Source organism: Plectropomus leopardus, chromosome 10 (assembly GCF_026936395.1).
Source record: "Plectropomus leopardus strain MGB_pleo_1.0 chromosome 10, ASM2693639v1, whole genome shotgun sequence".
In the NCBI taxonomy this organism is placed as follows: Eukaryota; Metazoa; Chordata; class Actinopteri; order Perciformes; family Serranidae; genus Plectropomus; species Plectropomus leopardus.
Genome location: NC_142185.1, coordinates 6,871,053 through 6,885,847, shown reverse-complemented (window position 1 = coordinate 6,885,847; position 14,795 = coordinate 6,871,053). Strand labels below are relative to the sequence as shown.

Sequence of the window (14,795 nt, the reverse complement as noted above, 5' to 3'; positions counted from 1 at the left end):
TTGATGTGCTGAAAGTTGACTTGACCTGTGTTTACGGCTTAATAAATCTAGGATGGAAAGCTGTGGAAAGGACAGGCTGACGTAGGGAGGGAACGGATGGACGTCTTCCCCCTAGACTTGGGCCGCAGCAGAGCATGTGCTTTATATTACATGAACACAGCAAGAATAAAAATGTACTTCACCATCAGCACACATTAGTGGTGAAGTTTAGCTCCGGAGAGGTCGACTGATCATTGGCACAGTTGTTGGCGGACATACGGTTTATCTTAAAATATGACAATCATTTGTTGTGTGTAAGCAAATACAGACCATAACATGTAAGACCACCAGTTGGTGACACCGACAGAAAAACTGTGTAAGCTCTAGGAAACGCACATCACAAGGGGTTGTGTTTATGTGGTGTTTGAGTGCGTTGGCCAGTTTCTGGAGTACACCAAATGTCTGGCCTATGATGTCATTGGCACCAAAGCGAGCTTATAGCTTCTAAAGCCACCTTTGATCAGTATTTTATGTGTTTAGCACAATCCGTCTTATGTTGCATTGAAGAAAAACATCTCGTGAAATATTTGTTGCCGGCCTGGGTAAAACTGATTTAAGGTGTGTGAAGCAGAGTCTTGCATGACTGCTCATCAGACTACATTATGAGTCATTTCTGCACTCCAGGAAACCCTCTGTGTTTAATTTTCAGTGCTGTCAGTTATGACTCTACGTCTCTTCACTCAAAATAATCTTGTTTTTCAATATTCTGGGCTGATTCCTTAAGCGGTGTATTTTTTTTTTTTTTTACAAAGCCCTGCGAGGAATCTGAGCAGCGAGTGTTTGCTTTAAAAGTCTCTGATACATAAATACAATACCGCTTATTCAAGCACTCTGGTCAGATAGCCACAAACCACGATCATGCGAAATCAAACGATTACTTTAGCCGCTGGCTTAAGAGAGTCCATGAAAGCATATACACGCACAAAGACCTTCAGATCCCAAGAGTCACTTCACTGGATCCAAGTAAAACCCACTCTGTAAAGATGTGGTGCTCTATGAAAACTGACCCTGTATTTATTGTAGTTGTACTTAATGATATCTGAAATAATATATGTTCAACTCAACAAACAAGCAGAAAATTACAACAAAGCCTCAAATACTGTGATCTGCACCAGTAATTAGATTTGCAGTTTCTTTGTCAGTGGGCCAAAGCATGGAACATAACCAGCTTATTTTACAAAACAATGGTGAGCCGTTTAATTAACCCTCTGAAACCTGAGCAATCTGGCATAATGTCCTTCAAAAACGTGGAAAGAGGGCAAGGATCAAGGGGGGGTATAAATTATTTTATTCTAAAAAATATAATTAAGAGAATTATAAATATAGTTTCCTGGACATTTAAAAAAAATATATGATATCTAATAATCCTTTTTTAATTTATTTATTTAACATTTTCTTTAGCTGTAGGCTATACTTATCCAAATTAAAATAGAAAATTGCTTGAAACCTTTTAGTTTATGCGATGGGTCTAGAATATATGAAATTTCCACTTCCTTAAATAACTGATGGAAAATATTTAACTTTTTCCACACTATTCTAATTTTTTGAGAGGCACCTATATACAAATGCATGTGTTCTTGTATATATCTACACATACCTGTATGCATATACATGCCTGAGCCTATGTACCCATACTCTAATCTACCTATGAACCTATGCACCCGTACAAAAACATCAACATACTCATGGATCTATCCATATCTATACACTTATGTTCAAGTTTTTATGTGCATGTATGTACACCCACGTCAACGTTAGTTACAAGGAGTGATTCATTAATCTGTAATTTGGCCATCTGTTTGAGTATAACAGGGCAGGTCAACTCTTTGATACATTTTAATGGTGTAGCTGTAGTTTCCCATCTTGCAAAATCCACCTTTTCTCAAACACGTCTTCCATATTCCCTATTTTATGAGTCACCTTTTCCATGAATTTTACATCTTGAATCATACTGTTCCATTTTATTGAATTTGGGGGGTTGTTTTTTTTCCACCCTTCGGTTATCTTTTTCAATGCTGTGATTCCCCAAATTCTACATAGTTTTTTTTTTTTTTTTTAATCTTGGCTGAGATTAGCTGCCGGTTATCCCAAAACGATAGGTCGCATTTACTTATGTAAGTTGAATTGATGCATCAGTATTGAACTGTTTCATAACCAGTTAAAAACTCCTTGAAGATTTTCCATTATATGTAAATGATGCTGAAAGTGTATGCATCTAAACACAGACACACAGACACAGACACACACACACACACACACACACACACACTCACTCTCTCTTCTCTGCAGCCAATTCCTCATCATGCCCAGCCAGGCAGGGAGAGGAGCCAGCTCGAGTTGGTTTCTGCTCCCTGCAACGTGGGACTGGTGTCACTCACCGACATATCCTGCAAAAACATTTCCACAATAAAAAAAAAGAAGCTCCCAATAGATTAAGTGAATTAAAAAAAATGCATTAAAACTCATAACAATGCATCACTGAGAGCTTTTTTTTGTAGCCTCTCTAGTTTGCAGCCAAGGCTCACACAGTTCTGCTGCACTTCACCATTTGGACCCATGCACTTACTAAGCATGTCTGTGACAGTTGTTTAGAAAACATTAAAAATAATATTCGGCGATGCCTCATGACAGCTGCCTGAGTCACGACCGTTTTCTTCAACTTGAATCCGTCATCCAATCCTTTTACAGTGCTTTCTTGGGAAAGGCACCATGGGATCTCTTGCTGGATCTAAGAACTGACCTCTTGGGGAACATTTGGCACAATCAATCTTGTTATTAATTAATCATAATATTTGCTCTGGTCACCACAGATGGAAGCCCTTACTTGGGGCTGGAACTTCCATTATCAAATGACGATCGCTGCGTCGACCTATTGGAGTGCGTACTGTACACGTGTGGGCAGTTTGCTTTGTGTGTGTGTGTGTGTGTGTCTGTCCGTCACAGGTTTCAGAACAAATGAATCACTCATTGAAGCCGTTTAAAACAAAAAGACTGATGTGGAGGGAATTGAATTATTTGACGTTTCATTGCTACAAGTTGAGAACAGAGTGAAGCAGCAGAGTGAAACCATGAAAGAGTTTGGAAAGGCCTTGAGGCCGCCGCTCAAAATGTTACATGTTAATCGATTCGCTTGGAAAATTGAAGTCAGTAATATAATCCATTGGATCACTCAGGTTCAATGACACAGTTTGACGGCTGTCAGTGTCATGTGGGTTATTTTTACTTCCAAAACTCTGTCAAACATTTGTGGACTACACGGAACTCTCCAAGTTCGGTCTGCACATAATTTCACAACTAACATCTTTTTTAAAGCCTTTTTTTTCTGTTGAATAATCCATCAACTATGATGACTGAATGATTGAAATGATTGGAATCTTCTTTAAAGTTTGAAAACAAACAGATTTTTAGTCCAAAAAAAGTCAAAAAAAAGTATAAAATGCAAGCCTCCTTCAAAAATAATCCAAGGCACTCTGTAGGATTCGTGGGAAAATTAAAATGCCTTTATTTTATGTACTTTAGATAAAAAAGCACAATGTGTAATGACCCCTTTATGTGGGCTTTGGAAGATTTCTAAAGAAGATTTACATTTTTTACTTTTATTTATTTATTTTTTTTGATTGAGAATCCATTGCACCCATGCAAGGAGCCCCTCCTTTAAAGTCTGTCTATTGCAGGTATAACGTGTTGAGACATCTACATTAGGACTCCACAGGCAGATCTGTACATGGCACTGGGCTCGGCCCTGTGCTGGTAAAGTGATATTTCCCCGACGTCCAGAGATAGAACAGACCAGGTCAGCAGTGCACAGGTACTCCCAAGTTCTATGCTATTGTTTCTGACACTATTGGTCCCAACCCAAAGTAGGTCGATGACCCTTTATGGGTGTGTTTTGACTTGATATCCTCTTGTATTTTTTATGCCTCATTACTTTACAGAGGTCAAAATGCCACAGTGGCTCCTCCTTGCACTGGTACGTTTGTGTTAGGGGAATTTTCCCACATGGTTTTGTCTTTGTGTCAATCTTGTTCATATTAATCTTCATCAAAATCCCTCAATGAACTTGTGAGGAGGTGTGCTGTTTGAGAAACAGAAGTTCAGATTCAGACAACTTTATTCATCCAGGAGGGCAATTCACTTTCATCAGGTGGGATTAAGTTGTTGCTTTAAAAGTCACAAGTAAGCCTCAAGTTTTTGAACTCAAGTCCCAAGCCATGTCACCAAACAAACTGATGAGTTTCAAGGCGAGTCCCAAGTCCTAAACTCTGAGTTTTGACCCCAAATCAATTCATAACGTGCTCGTATATAAATTAATTGCCCTTTTAACAAAAGACTTGAGGTGATAATATAATAAATTTACAGGAATCAATAAGTCATTTTTCTTTTGTCTTTTGCCTTAGACAAAAGTTTGGTGAAATGTGACCCCATCAGCTCCTTTAATTTGTGCACTCTGATTTAGTCAATTTTTATATTTTCTTGCATTGTTGTCTTTTTTTTTATTATTGTCCATGTTTCCAGATGGCTCTGGTAATCAGTGGTTTATGGTTGTAGAAGGTTTAACTGTGCACACATCCCGACCTTGACAGCTACATGGTCGCTCCTCCCTAATACAGGCAGTGACTCTACTCTGCAACCACCTCTGCTTGACCACCATGTTGTCATTCCAAGTTGTGACATATTGCTGCTTTGCAGTGGACTTCTGCATCTACTTACTACATGCTAGATATCTGGCTGCGTTTGCTGTTGATGTTCTTGGATGCCATTACCATGATGTCAACAAATGCACATGGTGGGATGATGCTGCATGTAGTTATGTTTTGACAACAAAAGCACATGGCAACCATCGCTGGGACGTCAACAAACACACATGCTGGCACAGATGGTGAGGATTAGGGGAAGATGGCACATGGTAAGGTGTAGAAAAACCACCATCCCGCCCGCCCTAGAGTGACCTTTGTACTCCTTTTATTATATCATTTGGACAGACATTGAGAGCCTGAACTTACCACAAATTTACCACAAATTCTGCAGAGCTTACAGCAAGGCAACTTAGAGCACCCGCACCTAAGTCACAACAATTTCAAAAATTATGAATGCTCTTAAAATTTGCATTTCTTTGGTAGAACAAATTTGTCAAAACAAATGCAACTATACTTGATCTTAACAAGAAGTGCTGACATTGCACTTTAGCATATCACACTTTTAACCAGTACCACAACACAATGAATTTTGCGTATTTCTGTCCTGTCTTGTTGTATTTAACCTGTCTCATATTGGATTTTCCAAAATTTGTGACATTTTTTGTAAGATGCATGTTATATTGTATGTTTTTTGTGTCTTAATCACATAAAAAGATCAGTGTTAACCCTAGTTTAATAAGTAAATGAAGGAGTGGGTGTTATCAAGTATTGAGTAGTGAAAAGGCTGAAGTCCAAGGGAAGTCATGAGTCATAGCCTAGGTATTTATATTTTTGCTTTTGGTATTATTATCTTGTAACTAAGTTTTAATGTTCATTTATGTAGTGTAGAAGGGATCAGTTCTAATAGGAGTGTCCTCTGATTCAGAGCTACTTTTAGTTGGTTGGTAAGAGTACTCAGATGATTTATTGAAGATGTATAAATTTGAGTACATTTGATATTTCTACTCCACTGAGCAAGATAATATAGAATGGTAGATGTTGCATTTATGAACATGGGTCCCTTGGATGCACTTAATTTTAACTTTGGGTCCCAAGACAAAGAAAAGTTTAAGAGCCCTTTGTTTATAATATGATTATCACTTTCGGAGGTTGATACCCTGCAGAGAGGACGCCTCTGCGAAACCAATCTTTATATGATATGCTTGTCTGTTTATGAATCCTGTGAGCTGGAAAATATGTTACACTGCAATTTTTTATGTAAACCACCAGTGTGTATAACCAGTGTGTGGCAGTGGTTCAGCAATTGTTTCCAACAAAACTGATGTGTGTAATGATGCGTGGACAACACTGGAGGCATATCTCCACTAAGTTTCTCCTTCCTTAAAGGTTTACTGTGGAGAAAGAGAGAGAGAGAGAGATGGGGAGAGAAGTAAAACCAGCCAGATGAGAGAGACGGAAGAAATGCACTGAATTCACAGGAGCAGAAGGACCTGGTGGTAAAACATCTGATTTCAAATTGTGAGTATATACAAATCCAGACTTGACTGCAAGGCTGAGTGGCCTTCCTGGGGGCCTGGGTGAACTATTCTGTCACATCCCTCCTCCCTTGTCTTTGACACACTGTTTATGATATGGCCTTCACATTGACAAACTGCAGAAAAAAAATGAACTCATTTGGAACTCTTCCCATTTTTGACAATATGAATAGACACAAAGACAGACAAATGCACTCACATTCACACCTGCCTCATATACTATAACCATACAGTTTATATGGTCATTTAAAATTGGCATTTCCTCCAGGCCTACAATTTGGAAGTTAAAGACCTAAACAAGATATCTTTGACACTTTTATCAGGGAAAAAAACAAATAAATACTGCTACAGGGACAAACGCAGTTCACTAAGCGAAAAGCCATGCAAATTAAACACACTTTTTGCTTTTTTTGGTACAGATTTAGCTTAGAAGGTTGAAAAAGTAGTTCCTTCTGTGATTATCCACAAAATTCCATTTGCATCCGCTCATTATTCACAGTTTAAGATGAATGAAATATGAATGCATATCTCCCTACAGCCTTTCCGTTTAAGGAAATATTAATACAAACAGCCTTAAGTCTCATGAGGTCAGCTGGGGTAGTCTTTCTTAATGGTTTGTTTCCTTACACACTGCCAAAAACAGCCAGGGTGCTGTATTTATAGTAAATTGCAATAATAAATTGTTTCTACCAACAGCAACATATTCCATCTTGCTCCACTCTTACATGTGCCTTTGAAGTGCCATTAAAACCAATCACATTCCTCACACTATTTCTCACTTCCTATCTCCGCCATTCATAGACTGAAAATAGCCTCTGAATCATTCCATGGCACCCACATTCATGTTTACACTTTGCCTTCTTCCGTACTGGAATATTGTACCGAACTTCACACCAAGTGCTCAAAAATGTTCCGATAAAATCAACAAGAGAAACCAGAAAATGAAGTTTAAAAGATTTGAGGGGAACTTGCTGAAGTACATGTTGTGTTTTATTTCAACAACAAGGTCTAAAGATAACTTTCTGTGCTGAAACCTGCCAGAGAAAACTTGTATGGCATAGTGTGTGGTTTCCTGGAGTAGTGTGAAAAGCCAGGGTATATATATCATTGCATAAAAAGCTGTTACTCAGTTTCCACTTTTTTTTCTTAAATTAGATAGGAACTTAATGGCTTTTTTGCCATTTTTCATTACACTTTGAATAATTAGCTATCGCCATTGACTTTCAAAAGTTATAATCTTGTTATTACTGGAGAGCATTACAGTAAGAGAAAATAAAAAGGGAAAAATCTATCAGGGTCGATCATGTTGCAGCTGCACACATACCATATACTTTTTTTGATTTTTTGTTTCTTTTGAAGAATTGAATAATCAAAGCAGTATATGGTTATACATGTGCATACATTAAAATATATGTGACAATAATAATCATGTCTGTATAATAATAGCAGAGGTATGAGTAATCATAATAGCAGTGATAGTAGATGCCAGGCAGGACCACAGTAGCAGCGTAATCACAGCCCACGATCCAGGCACAACCTTGATCACTGGAGAACCTGTGAGACAAGGGAGCACAGAGGCTCCAGAGAAGAAGCGCAGTTAGTCATGGGACCTGAATGTTTGCAAATGAAGAGAAAGAAAAGAAGAGAGGAGCTTATTATATTGTCCCGCAGCTTACTAGGCCTATATCGGCCTAACTAGGGCCTGGTTCAAGGCAAGCCTGAGCTAGCCCTAACTATACAATTTTTCAAAGAGCCTTTGAAGTCTTTAGTCTAGTCTTAGCATGTCTTTTTTATTGTTTATTTGTTGCATAAATTGTTTGTTTGTGTTGATTTTTTTTCATTTGCTGCTGTTCATAAATAATAATAATAATAATAATAATAATTATTATTATTATTATTATTATTATTTGGAGGTGGGGTGCTTGCTTAGGGCAACATATGTGCCAGGACCGGCACTGTGCTTTGCTGATAAACAATGAAAATAACATAAATACAATTCTGTAAGAAAAACAGGCTTCACTTCCACAGCTGCCTTTGCGTGGCTATTGAGCAAGGCACTGGAACTCTAGCACACAAATTAAGCAACCAAGTGACTAACAGTACAGCGCTGTGGTCACACTGCATAGTTCCCAGATTTGTCTGTGTCAGTGTATGTAATCCTCTCTTCCTCTGTGATGACTCCCTCTTGTTGGAGCAGTAATTACAAATGTCCTCTTAGTTCATACCCAGTCAAACAGGGTTTACGGTTTCTTTCCTTAATTCCCTTACAGATGCTGTAACATGGGCAAACATCTCGCATGAGAACTGTCTGACTGTTTTGGCAGTGTGTGTTTCCTTCCACTACTTAACCTTAAATGTTACACAACCCACTTAAGTCTTCATTGCCTCACAAGCAGACATAACTTAGTGGAAGTGTGTGTGCATAGTGTTTGTGTTCAGCAGAAATTTCATCTATATACAGCTCCTCAGCTGTGCCAAGGCCTCGAGCTCAACATGTAATGTAGGTGTGTGTGTGTGTTGGACTGTATATCTTTCTTCAGGGTTTACTGGGTCAGAACCTACAAATTTAGCCTCCACTGCTTCAATTAGTCAGCTTTCTGGCCCAGAGCTTGTCAATTAAACACATGACCACATCCTAATTTAGCTTGGAGTTCAAACTGTTCTGCTCTGATAAATGAGACGCTGAGTAATACGGCGTCTGTTTATAAAGCGCTCCAATCCTGGAGGAATTTAACAAGGTGTTGCATACATAAAAGCCTTTTCTTTCGGTATTATATTGAGAAGAGCTTAAGAAAAACAGCAGTGCCTCCAGACAGCGCTGCATGGTAGGGGCATGTTTTTTAATGAGAAATGCCTTTTAAACTTTTTTTTTCATAAGTGTCAGTCAAAGAGTTTTTATAAGCAATGACAGTGTCATTATGTCGCAAAGCAGATACTTCTCAAGTCTCTGTAGTTTAATTAAAAGTCAGCACAGTGACAGATTTAATTAGAAAAATGTACGTCTTGAAAAGAAAAATGTGTGGATCGGCTTACAGCAGCTGGAGCTCTGCTTGCTCCTTCTTGGAAAGTAAAGAAAGTTGAATTAATTTGCAATTTAATTTTTTTACAAGTCGACAACTAAATGACGTGACATAGTCAGTATCCCAAAATACCCGGACCTGTTAAAATAACAAATATGCAGAATGAGTAACCACAAGAGTTGTGATTTTTTAATTTGAAGGAGTACATTAACTGTAAGGAACAACAGATTTACTGTGAACAAGCTCTCACAAGTTTAGGGTTGACTTTGTGAGTATCATACAACACATTTCCCTGCCCGTTTTCACTCCAAACTCATCAAATACCAATACTTTTGTCAGTGTTGCAAAGAGGTCCCTTCTAGCATCTGTACAATGTGCACAGGCTTAAACTAAAAGGTCTCTATAGAGCAGGTTGTAGGAGATGTCCTGCGATGGTGCTACTATGATGTCAGTAAGGCACATGGTGGGATGATGCTGCGCATGGTCATGTTTAGGCAACACAAGCACAATGCCAGGACGTCAGCAAACGCAAATGCTGCCACAGATGGTTAAGATAAGGCAACAAGGTCATGGTTGGTTAGGTGTAGACAAAAAAGGCACTGTAAGGTAAAGAATAAAACATCACATTAAGATGGGAAGTGAACACTGGACTCTTGCATCAAAGTTTTGGGGTTTGTTGGCCCCTGTTGCCCGCCCTATAGGGACCTTCGGGCTCCTTATATTGCATTGGTACCAGCAGCATTACAGCAGCAGCAGTACCAGCATCAACCTGACGCCATCCAGCAGCGTATCATCCGGATGCCATAGGTTCCATCCGGCCACCCTGCTAACTGACGCCAACCGTGCATGCTGCTGCGGCAGGTGCCGTCTGGTCGTCCAGTGGCATTTAATAACACTGTGACTGGTTCTGTCCAGTCACATTTTTGGCTGATGCCATCCAGTAGGGTATTATGGGACTGCAAAAGGTGGCTTTTGGATTTGGGATTTTACTCTGAAAACACTGCAAAAGCGTCTGTATAAGACGACTTTGGAATGAGATTGGGCTGCATATTTAGATATGAGGGTCCACCAACAAAGCGGCAGTATATGACGAATTTGGATAAAAACATGTTACATATTAACATATCTTGAGGTGAGGGTTCAAGGGACCCCTTTGAAAAATGCCATGCCAGTTTTTCCCCTTGCCAAATTTAGCTTAAATTTGGAGCGGTATTTACCCTCCCTTCCTGACAAGCTATGCCAGCATGGTTGGCACCAGTCAGTGTTGTAATGGTTACTGATGTGGTGGGTGTCCTACTAAGTACACGGGTAGATTACTAAGGAAAAAGTAGGTACACTTGCTGTTATAGTCCTGTGGCTTTTAGGCAGACAGGTGTGTATACTGTAAATAGCCAGAAAAAGAGGTGGGTTTATCCTGTATATCTGCTTATACCCTCTACTATACTACTGATGCAAATGGATGCTTTAGCTTGTACCTTCATGCTAGCTTAAAAAAACGAGCGCACCATAGCCTCTTTAAGTCAGCAATGTTACATAATGAATGCTGTTTTCGCTGAGGGGGGACAAACGTAATCACCACTTGCATAAGAGTTGTAGGTACATTTCAGTACTGTTCATTAGTGCTTCATTATCACTGCCATGTTTATGGAAACAGTGTGTGTGTGTGTTCAAATGACACTGAGTAAAGGCAGCTCCAAAACATAGCTCCTGATTACCCTCCACGCTTGTGACTAAGCTGCTGTTGACACCTGAGTCTGCGCTACAATGAGCATTCCCAAGAGTCCTTGTCTTCTCTCTGTCTAGACCCAAAAGCAATCACTTAGAAAAGGTGTATGTGCGTGTGTGTGTGTGTGTGTTAACAGAATGGCAACTATTTGAATGGTAGGGGTGTGAAAGTGCGTACATGCCTCGTAAAAGCCTTGTGAACAAAAGGGAGAATTGTCATCGCAGTATGTTTATGTAGCTCTGTCTGTTCCTTGAGTTTGTCTGGTTCTATATTTAGGACAAGTTTCCATGAAATGTCATCTTTAAAATCTTGAGGTATAACTGCTTTGTGCTGTTGCTGAACAACTTAATCCAGAAAACTGTGTGAAGATTAGCTATGATGCTACTAAGTTTCACAACTCTATAGTTTAAACTGCATTAATGCATCTAAATGTGCAGAAGAAAAAAAAAACTTGTTTCTGTTGGCCAGAAACAAAGACATAGCTATAAATATCTAGAAGTTGCTTTAAGTTGTGTAGATTTCAAAAGCATTTGCCAAAGTCAACGTATATGACATGACTTCAGAAATGACGTATATGAAATTCCCCCTTGCAAATAACTAAACTGACTCCTAACAGCTTGACATCACAACAGCTTGTGGGAATAAGAGCGAACAAATTTAAATGGAGAGGAGCTGGGAGGAATTCTTTGATGCATGAGTGGTTTCATGGCAACACCAAGGGGGCTAAATATTACATCGTAAAGCTAATTTTGGTGCTGCATGTTCTGGTTTTGTCTGCCCCACCCCTGCTGGACCCAAGGGACCTGGGTTATGTTGTCCAGATGGGGAATAATAGCCCACACCTGGACCAAGACCCCAAACAAGACTCCTGCATGGCCCCGAAGCCTGACTCAGCTGAGCCACCACTGAGACCTGTCCCGTCCATGCTGCGGTCTGACCAAAGTCTGCCAACACACAATTAACCAGACTAACCTAATTCTCCTAAAACACCAGCTAACAACATTTATTGGCTTTAGAATTGTGCTTGAGGCAGTGTTTGCCTCTGCTGCCTGATTATTTATTATACATTCACAAAATTTGATAGTAAAAGAAAACAACAGTTAGTAAAAAACAAACCTCACTAAATATCTGCCTTCATCAATTCCAGAAACAGTTTGACTGTTCAGTTGACACTCTTTAAAGTGTTTTTTTTGAGTTTGTGTGAATACATAGTAATAGTTTGTCATTCCAGGTTTCCTGTCCCAAAGTTTTACATAGGTCTCTTTTAAAATGTTCTCCTATGCAGAAAATGTGTTTTTAGTGGCAGGGGATTGTTTTGATGCAGTAGCACGAGTGGTCGTTGGGACAAATTAGCAGTAGGTTGGAGCAGCAGCACCAGATCTAGCTTTCATTATACGTCCACAGATTTCAGGTGTTTCCACACTACGGGTTGCTAGTGGTCAGATCTAAAGCCTGGTACACACTGAGCAATTTTTGGCTGTCTCAGACAAAAGATGACCATCGTGACAGAAACGTGAATATCTTTTGTTGTGGCTCTAAAACTGTTGTATTGCGTGAGGACTCTAACCACTACAACAGTGTAAATGGATGACGCATGCAGAGCATGTTTTGTTCTTGGGTATAGACATCGATTGACATAAGTCGTAGCCTGTGATTCAGGAGGTGATGTTATCTCCCAATCTGTTGAATGTTGGCATTGGTGGAGCCTTTTAGCGAGTGAATCGATGGGACAGGGACACCAGAGCGTAAAGCACAGTTTGAAGTGTCGGGCCACTGGCCATACTGCTGTAATTGACAAGCTGGGAATGAGGATGTGTTGGTAAACCTGGTGTGTGTGTACTTACAAATGATGCAGGTCTATCATCATTCTGCCTCAGCTGTCTCTCACATTTAGATAGTTTAACATTAATAGTTTAAAGTCATGAACCATCTCCCCTCCAAAAAATGACTTTCATTTTTGACCTTTTCTTCCAGCCCCAAGAGTGAAAAACTCAGTAAGCTGACAGTCAGCAGAGAGTGCTGGTAGATGAATAACCAAGTGACTTGCCTGGCAAGAATTTATTGTCTTTATCTCACATTAAAACAGAAATGTTAAACATTAAGCCAAAAAAGCATACTGTCAGAAAAATCAATAAGTCTTAAAACTTAAATTTGGACATTTGAGTGAAAGCAAATCTCCGAGGAAGCCGTGTTTTGAGAATACAATCAAAAGGAAGAGTCATAGAATTGAACCCTCTTTTAACGTGTTTGTTTATCTTCAGTCTGTCTTGTGGCATGTAATCACTTCATAAACGCGTCATCCACAAAAACAATTATTACCAACTGACCTGCCGTTATTGGAAGCGCTAACTTTGGTATTCCTCTTAATTATGACTGGCACAGTTTCACAGATTAATCGGCTCCTTACTGTTGCATTAATGACAACAGTGCAGATAGATGTCCATTAACACCCACTGTTTTTGTTTTTCTTTCTGGGGAAATCAAACCAAAAGTATTTCTGCCGTCATGCCGTTATTAACTTTCCTCTGTATGAATCCAACAACAAACCGAGACACAGTCTGCCCCCAGTGACCTTACTGTAATGTGTGTGTGTCTGTGTGTGTGAGCGCGCACATGCGCACGCACATGTTGACATGTGTTGGCATGTCTACTTGTGCAAATTTATGTGCATTGCATGAAGTATGCCAGTGTGATCATAATACTGTTCCTGCTCTGAAGTTCAAAGAGTATTTCCCAAAAAAGACTTTTTTTCCTCCACCCTTTCTCCACATTTTCACACATCCCCATCCTTCAGAGCAAAGACACTTTGGCTCTTCCCCTGTGAGCAGCGCATAGGCACACTGGTTGGACAGGGAGAACAAACAGCTCACATGCTTTGTGGCTTCTTGATGGCATACTTTTCAGCACTCAGGTTTTGGAGGGGCACCCGGAGAGTGCATTCCTGGTAATTAATAAGGCAAGCGCAGGTTTCCATTTGGAGTATTTGAACATGCAATAATAACAGAGCGTGCACAGTGGGATGGTGCTGAGTGTTACAAAGTCCTGTCTTGTTTTCTGTTTCATAACTGTGGAAACATTGAGGGAGCCAGTGTAACAGAAAACCAGTGGGTTGAGATGTCTTCTTTCTTTCAGGATGTTATTGTGTCATCCATAAAAACTGTTTAATAGTTTTTAGCATTGCTATATATTGACAGTACCATTTTATGTTGATTTTTTTGTTTGGTTTCATAGACTTTTCCATAGTTTCATAGTTAATAGGTTTTTTTTTTATTTGGCAAGATAATAATTTTCTGAGACTAGTGCACAGATTAAATGTGACACAGAAAAGTGATACAGAAGGTAATCAACCCATATTTAAATTATCTAACTATCTAATTATCTAATCTAATTATCTAATTATCATTCATCTTTATCCTTTCAAAATGCATTATGTATATAAACAGCTGACATGCAAACAAATTGACAGAAAGAAACAATTAATTGCTTTTTTGAATTTAATTTCTCGGCTTGTCTCTTGGTCGTCATGTGGTTGTCACCATTGCCTGTGATCAGAAATAGTGACTTTTTGGGGGAAAAAACACAGATTTTTGTGCTGCCCTAAAATGAATGCTGCTCTCGAGCTGACCATCCCTGAAAAAACCATTTGGCTCCATAGCTGGTCTCACAAGGCAGCTGTTTATGAAACATAACTTCACACTTCATTTTGGTTGTCATCATCATTGTTGTTTTTCAGTGGCGGTGTTAGTATTGCCTCTTCACTAACTCTGCATTTTCAAATAAGAAGAACACTGCAGTTTTAGTCCAACTTTGCTAAAATACAGAAATTCATGTCTTATGT

General features: G+C 39.3%; 1 long non-coding RNA gene across 1 annotated transcript in view; it reads left to right on the top strand.

Moving 5' to 3' along the window:
- Window positions 1-14,795, top strand: part of LOC148188473 (uncharacterized) — a 218,152-nt gene that overhangs the window by 93,213 nt on the left and 110,144 nt on the right. Inside the window, exon 3 of the long non-coding RNA XR_015777758.1 lies at window positions 6,063-6,194. This is a non-coding gene — a long non-coding RNA (uncharacterized LOC148188473). The remainder of the gene's footprint in view (window positions 1-6,062; window positions 6,195-14,795) is intronic.